Source organism: Hesperophylax consimilis, chromosome 19, assembly GCF_061612785.1.
Source record: "Hesperophylax consimilis isolate HC1 chromosome 19, BYU_Hcon_1.0, whole genome shotgun sequence".
NCBI lineage: Eukaryota > Metazoa > Arthropoda > Insecta > Trichoptera > Limnephilidae > Hesperophylax > Hesperophylax consimilis.
Genome location: NC_142854.1, coordinates 7,610,450 through 7,622,693, shown reverse-complemented (window position 1 = coordinate 7,622,693; position 12,244 = coordinate 7,610,450). Strand labels below are relative to the sequence as shown.

General features: G+C 35.1%; 1 protein-coding gene across 1 annotated transcript in view; it reads right to left on the bottom strand.

Annotated features, from left to right (window-relative positions):
- LOC149414746 (uncharacterized) overlaps positions 1-5,842 on the bottom strand; it is a 399,618-nt gene extending 393,776 nt beyond the window's left edge. The window contains exon 1 of the mRNA XM_089643066.1: positions 5,278-5,842. The gene's annotated coding sequence lies outside the window, so the exon portion shown is untranslated. The remainder of the gene's footprint in view (positions 1-5,277) is intronic.
- Positions 5,843-12,244: the final 6,402 nt, after the last annotated feature.

The window sequence follows — 12,244 nt, the reverse complement described above, 5'->3', positions numbered from 1 at the left end:
AAATATAAATTTGTGGTTTGTTTTCAGTGGTGTCAAGAAAAGTTTATTTAATAATCTTTGGGAAATCAAAAGTGGAATTTTATCATTTTTTAAATTTTATCAAAATACAACCTTTTATGAATTTTCAACCCGTGATAAGAAATGAACAGAATTAACAGAATAGAATTATTTAATACAAAAACTAAAATATGATAAGTTGAAAGGACGTGAACCAAATTAACTTCATAACAGAATTACCTATATAACAAAACAGAAAAGTCACGTCAGAAAAAAACTGTTTTAATATTTTATCTTGAAGATGTCCACTTTTGAAAATGTGTTATTCTCATAATTGTTACATTGTCTGTTCAGGCAAGAATTTTGTTTAGAGTTTGTTTTACATTGATCCACTTCGAATAGGACAGAAGACATTATTATGAGCGGCAGCACTCTGGTGATGCGCTTATATCTGATTTCACAATAATTTTAGAAGTTTGTTCTATGCTTCCACTACTCGATTTGCAAGGAAGTGTTTATATTAGTAGTATCGATGACATTTTTTTTTTAAGAAAGACAAACTTTCCTGGGTTACGAATAACCTGACAATATATTTTAAAATCTCCTACTACCACCACCGTAAGCGGAAAATGTTGCCTGTGTTGTGATGGAGGACTTAGCCAGCCGAGGAATTGAACACACTACGCCTGGGTGGGACCCAAGCGCGATGTCAACTCGGTCACCGACCGGTCAAATGGACATGTTGTGGAAGTTTGTACCATGCTTCCACTACTCTATTTGCAAGGAAGTGTTTATTAGTAGTATCGATGACATGCTGTGGAAGTTTTTTCCATGCTTCCCCTACTCTATTTGCAAGGAAGTGTGTATATTAGTAGTATCAATGACATGTTGTGGAAGTTTTTTCCATGCTTCCCCTAATCTATTTGCAAGGAAGTGTGTATATTAGTAGTATCAATGACATGTTGTGGAAGTTTTTTCCATGCTTCCCCTAATCTATTTGCAAGGAAGTGTGTATATTAGTAGTATCAATGACATGTTGTGGAAGTTTTTTCCATGCTTCCCCTAATCTATTTGCAAGGAAGTGTGTATATTAGTAGTATCAATGACATGTTGTGGAAGTTTTTTCCATGCTTCCCCTAATCTATTTGCAAGGAAGTGTGTATATTAGTAGTATCAATGACATGTTATGGAAGTTTATTCCATGCTTCCACTACTGTATTTGAAAGGAAGTGTTTGTTTCCTAGGTGTTTTATTAATTTGCTTTTAGTGTTTACATGGAGATGCATTTACATGTTTGTTGGTGGTGAAGATTTCATGGAGGCCAGGCCAAGCAACAAAATTTCCCTTTCTCTTTTTTTTTCATTTTTTGTTCATTAAGTATCATCATTAACAATATACATTAATCTGAATCTTATTTTTATATAATGCGCTAAATGCTTCAAGATGGTGACTCTCAGAATCGCCCTGTTCAATCTAATATCAGAATCTTCATCTTAATATTATGTTCAAACTACTATGTAAAATTTGAAATAGGTTCTAATTTTTCTTGCGAGTACAGTGTTAAAAGTTAATGCAGGTTTATTAGTAAGTACACAATTAAAACACTTTTAAGGTTCTCAACCTTTTTGCGGTTGGGAGGTACTTTTGTCCTATTTTTCATGAGGATAGACTTCTAATAAGAATCTTACAAGATTTTTACTGTTGCTTTCTTTAAAACTTTGACCATCAAACCAATTTGTCCTACGGCCAGTATTTTTATTATTTGTTTTATTCATAGCTGTAAATTTAAAACACGAACATGATAATTATTTTTAGAATTTATAATCGTAATTATTGGGATTGACCAAATTTTAAAACTTAAAAAAATAATATGATTTCAACGTATGAAATTTTCCAAGACTCATTTCTTCAATGTGTAATTATTCATTACATTTAAAGCAGGAAGATACTAGTTTTGTATTTTATGAAAGACATACAAATACAACATTGTATTGGAGCGAGTTATGTAATGTATACATTGAGTTCGGCTACTTTAACATTGTGTCGTGCGTTAAATTACCAACAAAAAGTGACTATTGCTTGTGAAAATTGAGTCACAGTTTCATAGTTTTCAGCAAGGATGAATTGTAATAATGACAAGAAATTGTCAGCTAATCGGAAGAACGCTTTTAAAATTTGTATAACTTACCTTGTTTTGTTTTTTATTATCATTTGTTAGAAAATAGATATTAAACCTTGCTTCCTTTTTGTTTAAAATATATTTCCGTTTCATTGGACAAGGGGGCCAAGTTGATATTAGAAAAAAAGGACACGTCTGTTATTTAGATAATAATGGAGACCAAGTCATTTACTTCAAACTAATGAGTTATCACTCTGTTTCCTGGCAGGGGTAGGCAGAGAGGATAGACGCCACACAACTCGGTCTTGGCACATACTCCTTGCTTCATTCACTTTCATACATCTTATCAAAGACAATGTTCTATTATTCTGACTCATTCATTAGCTTCCACGTCATATATTCTCCTTCCAGTTATCTCTTCGTCCATCTGCCCTGCATGCCCCAATTTTCTTTATCATATACACATTTGGATCAGCACTGTTTTAGCCTACACATGCCCAAATGATCTCAATGATAGTATATTTAAGGCGACACAATACTCTAATAACGAGGATTTGCCATTTATTAATTCCGACGATTTCGTATCTACAATATCGTTTTTCAGACAGATGATACCCAAGGATGTATGTTATTTATATTTACGAATAACAAAACAGTACCTACCTAAGCATTAAAATATTTTACGTAAAACGATTTGAAAATTTTACAAAACGTTTAAGTATAAAATTATCGGTAAGAACCAGATTTTATTTTTCTGGACGATGAATTGGTAACTTCCGAGGTTTTATTAATTTGGAAACATTCAAGATTTTTTTAAGGCGAAGCTTAATGCCAAATCACTATTTTGATTAATCTTTATAACGAATATGTGTACATTATGAATACCAAAAAATATGCTTTATATAAATTCAAAGTATTTCTATCGTTTCGCTTGAATAGAATACCAATAAAAAAATAAATTACTCAATAAAAAATATAAATGTAAACTACTAAAAAATATTGTTTTTCAATAGAAATGTATGAACGCATAAAGGAAACAACTTTTTAAAAATACAGTATTACAGCTAAGATTATCTGTGACTGTTTCACATGATTAACTTTTTTTGCTTTATTATAAAATTATTTACAAAATAAATAAAAACCAGTTTTGTGCTTGAAATCGAACGTTTCTAGACTCAAGCGATTTTAATGCATATTACCTACAATACAAGGAATATCAAAAATATACGCATTTTTGGCTTGTAGCTTCCTCTTAATATGTTTATCAATTTTCTAAGCCTGCTAGTTTATGGGCGGTTTATGGGCGAAATTCCTAAAAAATAAAACTAGTTATTTTTATACTAACTTTGGTCCGGGGAATCCGAATCTGGAAGAATCAGGTTGCGGCAAGCAATATTAACTGAATTACACGACTTTAAAATTTCGACGCACAAACAATTGAACTGGCCATTTTGAACGCTTTCTGACAATAAAACTAGTTATCTTGGGAGGAATGCAGATTACGCCAAACTCTGGGAATTGAATAAAAAAAAATTGAGGGAGATACAGCCGATCAAAGTTTAATAAAATTGCACTTCGCGATCTGATATTATGACCTCGGACAGTCCGCCGCCATATTTTGTCACTGTTAAGAAAATCAAATTAATAACTTTTTAATACTTTTGAAATTTCAGTAGTGCCAACCAAAAAATAAAAAGTGTTGCCATATAATAATATCAATGCATGGAAAATTCTGAAAATTAAATATCATTTGCCAGATTGGTAGTTTATTATTTAAAATCTTGTAAATACTTAATTTATGTATATATATATAACCTAACCTAACTGTGATTTTCTATAACAAAAAAATGACCCTTTAATAACGCCCACTCGCGTCCCCTTTAGAGTTTTATCCCAGTTTTCTAGTAGTTTGTGGGCTACGCTAGGTTTGTATAGACGGTTTGTGATTTAATACTAATACCTTTTTTCCATGTTATTTCCTGTTACACAAAATTGCCCCTTTAATAACGTCTGCTCGCGTCCCCTTTAGAGTTATATCCCAGTTTTCAAGTAGTTTGTGGGCTACGCTAGGTTTGTACAGACTGGTTTGTGATTTAATTCTAATACCTTTTTCCCATGTTCTTCTGCCTACTCTAACCCAAACTAAAAACCTAACCTATTTTGTAAAAAAATATTATTATTATATGGCAACACTTTTCTTTTTTTGGTTGGCACTACTGAAATTGAAATAGTTATTAATTTGATTTTCTTAAGTCATAGTTGATTGTTGATAAATAAAACATGGTTTCTATGTATCGCGTACGAAATTTCAAAACCCTATAACTCAGTTAATAGTACCGGATTTCTTTCGGATTCGGATTCCCCGGCCCAAAGTTAGTATAAAGATGTATAAAGATAACTAGTTTTATTGTCAGAAAGCGTTCAAAATGGCCGGTTAAATTGTTTGTGCGTCGAAATTTTAAAGTCGTGTAATTCAGTTAATATTGCTTGCCGCAACCTAATTCTTCCAGATTCGGCTTCCCCGGCCCAAAGTTAGTATAAAAATAACTAGTTTTATTTTTTAGGAATTTCGCCCATAAACCGAAGTTTACCCCAAATACATACCGTCTCCACCTACATCTTTATGATTCCCATTTTATATTTGCAGGGGCAAATTTGACCCTAGCACATTTTTGTACACGCCTAATTCACTGACTTCGGTTAAGATTCTCACAGCTGACTTTATTTTAGGGTAATGTGTCGTCTTAATCCTTCCTCTGCCAGTTCCATGCTTCACTACCCAAAGTGACCATAAGGGTTGGTTTCAGCACTCCTTTGTGGAGTGGCTGCACTTCTTTGGACAATCCTAACCTCATCAAGTTTATTACAATATTTTAAAACACTATTGAACAATGGCACTGTGAATACTGGGCAACAATTGCTTCCAACTGTCCTGGCGTGGGGAAGGGGAGATTGAGGAGTATCTGGCCATTCAGATCTGGTCACCAAACAAGGCTATTTGAAGCAACGTTTAAAACGTTTTAGCAACGTTTTCACCAAGAAAGTAAGTAGGTACCTACCAATCATTGTAGGTATACACGGAAATGTTTTAGCGATATTCTATAAAATAAAAACGTCAATAACATTTCGGTAAAAGGAATAAAACTGTGGTTTACACTCACCGATCTGTGGTGATTTCTGATTTCCTGATTGTAAAAACTGCACCCAATTCACAAGAACCGTAAACATTTAATTTACAATTACGTATCGAACCACCATTCTTACAAAACCTGTCCGCAGACACAAAATGACTTTAAAAAAGAATTATTAAAGATTTAAACTACCGATGTTTATCTAATAAATTCACGAAACAACAACTCACGACTTTAAAACACAAGACGGAAATTAGTGTAAAAAAAAGGTACTAGCTTTGAAGTCAATGCAACAATAAATTTATGTTAAAACTTTGATTTATTATTTTTAACAAAGAGTTCACTCTCAATTTAGTAACAGTTGAACTTTACTGAAAATCTATCTGCAGATCACAGGTATTGAATAATCCATTCTCGTAAAACACTGATTTGTAATTAAAAAAAGGTGAACAACGCGATTTTTAATATTTTGTTTATGATCAAATCACTTTCAACATTGGATCCATCACGGGGATTGTTGTTTTTTCACAATTTCATTCGTTTTTAGTAACTTTTTAAACAAACTTTGGATTATTAAGGTTTTAATAGATCGCGATGTTTGCATCCGGAAAGTAGCGACGCGTCCGACCCCTACAACGTTCGTTTCTCGACTGGCCGCTAGCGCGAAATTACAACATTACCTGTTGAAGCGCCGCTCTTTCATCTGGCGGCCAGGTGACGCACTAAACCAACCAATGCTCCAATATTATAGTCTCTTTCACGCAATTGGACCAAATTCAAACAATCTTTCAATTATATCACAGTGGGCATGAATTATGTATTTTGGTTTGGCAAGTGGCGTCGTGTCGCTTGCTCGAAAGACAGGTCGGTTTTTAATTAATCAGATATATAGATTCAACGCATCATTGTTAATCAAATAATTAATTGCCGTTTTAATAAATTACAGGTGTCTGATATAAATCTTCCCTCATGCTACAATAATATTCATTTTGCAGTAGGTATACGTACAATTTTGTAAATAAATTTGTTGTTTTGTAAAATAACTTGTTTATGTGACAGCACGAGAGTCCCTACTGTTCCCGATTGCCTGGAGCCAACTATGACGTCCCCAATTTAGATGTGTTGTTAGGCTGGATGGTGTTGATAGGGGAAAGAGAATAAGTCACCAATCACGGCAAAAGCAATTTCAAGCAATGTTTTGATTCTGAATTCTGGTCTTTCACCAAGGTGATACTGAGAGTATCTACCATATAATGAATCTATCTAGCTTCGTATAAATATGAACGAGAGTTTGTGGCGAGCGTTTTGTCACACGAATCTACAGTTTTATCCCGAGATTGTGAACACTTATAAATTCCAGCTAAGATTAATTACTAGTGACTTAACAACTAACACTTATAGCCAGTAACTAACTAATGAGACTTGTAGCTAGTGACTTGCAACTAAGACTTATAGGTAGTTATTTTAAGGTTGTTATTTAATTCAGTGCAGTTTTTATAAGTTGGAAATCAGAAATCAGTGCAGATTGGTGAGTCTAAAGTCTAAAAAACAATACTATTATCTACCTATCGATGAAATATTATTGGTGTTGTTTATATAAACGTAATATTCAGTACATAAAGTGTCAGCTACACTACTCACTTCGATGCTTCGACGGAGTCCTCGACGAAGTTAGCCGAAGTTCGAAGTGCGTGCCCACACACTCGTGCAACTTCGCGAGTAAACTTTGAAGTCCTTTGATTCGGGCGCATTTACCGACAACAATCGAAAGTAGGGCGAAGCGAAGCGAAGTTTCCCGAAGCGAAGTGAAGTTCGTGCCCACACTATCGTATTCGGTCAACTTCGATCAACTTCGCGAGTAGTGTAGCTGGGCTTTAACGTTACTAACTATTATAAAAATATTTTTTACATAGGTTTCCTCAGTAACTAATCATTATTTAATACTATTTGAACTTTATTTTTGTTTTCTTGATTGAATGAATGATTGTATGAAAGAGTTAATATTAATCTTGGAAATGGAAATTAATCCACTTTTCGACATCCGATCGAGCTGAAACTCTGAAGATAAACGCGTTGTCAATGACAATTCATTCTATCAACTAGTGGCACTCATGCACACACGCGTTTTTCTGAAATTGGATATCTTCGGTACTATACAATTGTGATTTGGCTTAGGTGTTGTAAGCGTTTTTGACCTCAGTCCCTGAGGAGGAAAGTTCTCCTCGAAATAAATCCTCACACAATAAAATACATTTTTAAATATATCTGTTAAGGCGATGCCATACGTCGTGTGACATTTTGAATCAAGCCGCTAGCAATAAAACCCCTTATGTAGATGACGATATGGTTTAAATTCCCGTTCAACAACATACGTCTTTTTTCATAAATCCAAAAAAAACATCCCCAAAAAGTGGCTTTTATTTTATTTTGCGGACGTTCAGGCACAAATATTTAATTGTTTTACGATCATTTTATAAAGAACTTAATTTGCCACATTATACAATAAAACCGTAAACGAAAATGGGTTCGTAAGTAGGAGATTTTGAACGTTAAAGCAGTTTTTATAGGCCTGATGCATCATTTTTGTGGGCTTATTAAAAGACTTATCTAAAAAATACTTGATCATTTAGTAGGCCAAGATGTGTTCTACTCGCAGTATTTAATTAAAGCATCTAAAGCATTTCTAAGTGATCAAATTTTCAAACCAAAAAAACATGAATTTGCATTGCTACGTATGGCATCGCCTTAATAAAGATAGACGCATGATTGTTTTATTATTGCGTGCACTCAATTTTCGAACGCACTCGGTAAAATAACGAGTAACTGTACCGCAGACAGCAGACTGTTTGACTTGCTGACCGGCTTAGAGGATATCCGCAGTGTCCATTAGTCCAGTGTCCAGTGTCGGGTCCAGTCTATCGTACACCTAGCACCCAGCATCTATCATCTTATTCAGTATATGCGAGTTATCATCTCCATGGTTTTAAACGATAGTTTTTTTTCATACCGATCCCCATATCGGGGCCCAAATGAAAAATCTTCGCTTTAAACGATCGTTTTTTTTTCATACATATTTTTCATATGAAATAATATTTTGGGACGGTACTAAATCATCAAAATAATACTAATAATAATTCATTGAGGAAGAAGATAATCTTAATAAATCTAAACGGAACATTAAACAGAACAACGCTAACACACAGAAAAATAAAAAGATTATTTTTACAACTACAGGGTTCTCCAATAAGAGGTATTATTTTTGATATTCAATAGTAAAAGATAAATGGTTTCGTTGCTTGTGTGGCACTTAGCGCCGTCTTGTTGAAATTAAACGTTGTCCAGATCCATACCATCCAATTCCGGCCAAAAAAAAATCATTAATCATCTCTCGATAGCGCAATCCATTCACCGTAACTGTTGCTCCAGCCTAATTTTCTGAAAAGTAAGGTTCAATGACTACGCCCAGAGGCGGATTTGCAGTCTTGGCCGCCCTAGGCCCCAGACCATGTAGCCGCCCCTTTCTCAGTACCCATCATAGGTGTGGCGAGGGCGGCTGCGGGGCGTGGGGGCGCGCTGTGTGCTGTGTGTGAACACGCTCTTGCATATCGCTATTTCGTACGTAGAATATTTAGGTACTTAGGAAGAAATTTCTTGTTATCATCTGTGTCTTTTTTGTCACGATTGGCCGCCCCTAATATCTGGCCGCCCTAGGCCCGGGCCTACATAGGCCTAAGGGCAAATCCGCCTCTGACTACGCCGGACCATAAACCGCACCAAACAGTAACACGTTGAGGATAGAGAGGCTTTTCAACAATAACTCTTGGGTGTTCCGAGCCCCAGATGCGACAATTTTGCTTGTTAACGAAGCCACCGCGGTGGAAATGGGCCTCATCACTCAAGATGATTTGCATTTGATTCACTCAAGTGAATTTTAATAATCTCAATGCGTTGTTGTAGCGTTTATCGTTCCATTTTTATTAATGGCGTAGTTTTTACTTGTCAAATGTCAAAAAATGACAGCTTCAAAAGTAACATCTACCGAAATAGCGGGCTATTCAAAATAACACCTCTTATTGGAAAACCCTGTAGAAATCGAACCCAGGATCTCTCGTCTTACCGGGGCAGGCGTCTTAACCAACTTAACCACTGGGACCTATTTATTAAACTTCATATTTGTCGATCTCATCTTTCAAATTCAGAATTAACAATGTCATCTAGCAACTAATTTTTCTCGTATTTTTGGCATCTATCTTTTTAAATGGAAACAAAGTTTCTAATGAAATTGGTTTGTAATCTAGATAGTGTCTTGGATTTAAAAAAAATATATTTATATGGGATACCTTGACTTTTTTAAAAGTCTAAATCAGAGGTTCCCAAAGTGGTCTATATGGACCCCCAGGGGTCGATATCGGCTTGCTGGGGGTCTATGTCAGCGAGAAAAAAATTTGGGGTCCACGAGATTCAAATGGGGGTTACATACAAGCGGACCCCCATTTATTTCAACTCAATATTTAGGAGTTCCGTAAATGACACAATACACCTAACACAAATAACACAGTTTACGTAATACTAATAATAGACTGAGAAATTACTTATTTGATATTTGTATGTTTATATATCGTAAAACATACATATTCTCGTCAGAATTAATACATTGAACCAAAACATTGCACATTGGAAGCCGCGAATTTTCCTAGTTCCCCAACTTGTTTTTGAAAAACGTCTAGGGTAATAATGACGTTCAACATTTAAATGCCCATCACACAGACTTCAAAACTAAGTTTGAGGATATTTTGACTGTAGAAATGGAATGTTGAAGAATCGGATATCATGTGACAAGAAGCACTGACCGGAATAAGCACTAACAAAGAACTTAAGGGGCAGTTCTGTAGGGCTAAAAATTCCCGTTGCTTATCCTGCTTCATTTTCATTTGGTGTAATACTTCACCAGGGTGCCCCTGTCTGCACAATGTAAAGACAGAGCAACTATATCACCACCCGGTTGTTGGGCAGGCAAGGGAAGGGAATCTTTTTACTAAAAAAATAAATGATTATCACATGGGACGTTCATAGTTTTAGGAAAATTCAATATTCGGCAGGCAAGGGGTCTACGGAAAAAAAATTATTTGGCAAGTGGTCTACGGGGCAAAAATGTTTGGGAACATCTGGTCTAAATGAATAATCTTCAATGATAAATAAATAAGTTTTAAAAATAATAATAAAAAATTAGAATTTGTTTCTGAATAATGATAATTGTTTATTCCGTAATGTGTGGAGGTTTGTGCAATCTCACGCATCTCAAAAAGCACATACAATACTAATACAATAATTTTACAATAATATACAATAATAAGAACAAAAAAACGTTAGATTGAGGGGGCAAACATTTTTCTGCACCCTGCTGCGGTGCTTGAGTCTGGACTCCACGATAAGGATATTTTTGGAGTTGTTTGTCGTCTCCCTTAAACCTGCTACCCGGGCTATTATGAGGGCTGCAAAACCTGGTACTTACCCTTCCGGGAGCATGTTGGAAGCACTGCAGTATCTGAGAAAGTCAAACATCATGTGGAAGGTGTTGTTATATTAAACACGTGTAGCCTTTCCATGCTGCTCTTCTTAAGAGGAAGCTATAAGCCAAAATATGTATGTTCTTGGTATACCTTATATCGTGGGTAATAGGCATTAAATTCGCTTGACAAACGGAGTCCAGAAACGTTCGATTTCAATAAAAAAAATTATATTCAGGGTTTTCCAATAAGAGGTGTTATTTTGAATAGCCCGCTATTTCGGTAGATGTTACTTTTGAAGCTGTCATTTTTTGACATTTGACAAGTAGAAACTACGCCATTAATAAAAATGGAACAATACAAAATTCATTTGAGTGAATCAAATGCAAATCATCTTTAGTGATGAGGCCCATTTCAACCTCGGTGGCTTCGTCAACAAGCAATATTGTCGCATTTGGGGCTCGGAAAACCCAAGAGTCATTATTGAAAAGCCTCTTTATCCTCAACGTGTCACTTTTTGGTGCGGTTTATGGTCCGGCGGAGTCATTGGACCTTACTTTTTCGAAAATGAGGCTGGAGCAACAGTTACGGTGAATGGATTGCGCTATCGAGAGATGATTAATGATTTTCTATGGCCGGAATTGGATAGTATTGATCTGGACAGCGTTTACTTTCAACAAGACGGCGCTACGTGCCACACAAGCAACGAAACCATTGATCTTTTATGATTGAATGTCAAAATAACACCACTTATTTGAAAACCCTGTATAATAAATAAAAGTTTTTATTTATTTTGTAAATAATTTTACAAGAAAGAAAAATAGGTAATCAAGTGAAACTGTCACCGATAATCTTAGCTATAATACTGTATTTTTGTAAAATTGTTTCTTTTTGCGTTCATACATTTCTATTGATAAAATATATTTTTTAGTAGTTTGAATTTATATTTTTTATTGAGTAATTTATTTTTTTTATTTGTATTCCAAGCGAAGCGACAGTAAATCCTTCAATTTATCTAAAGCATATTTTTTGGTATTCATAATGTACACCAATTCGTTATAAAGATTAATCAAAATAGTGATCGTATAAAATGATGTACAAAACGTAAGGATTAACATTCTTTTTACACGTGAAAAACGTTGCAACAAGTTATGTTCAAAGGAACATAACCATTGATCACAATCATTATAGCATCTGTCACTGTCTTTTGCGAGTTGTGTCACGTGTTTTGGCGTTTTCTAATCGATTTGTTTGTTCAACTGCTCGTCGTTTGAACCTTCATCGTGATGATTTTGGCGGCCGGCCCTGCAGGTAACTTGGCGTAAACAGGCTCTTGGCGAAAATTGCCTGCCTGATCATCGTGTCCAGATCTTTACCATATTCGTACATATGAGGTGAAACCACCAGAGCACGGCAGTTACTTTTATGTGTTTACAGGTACTGGAGTGTGGGTCCCCTCCACTAACTATCTGCCTGACACTTGAACTTGA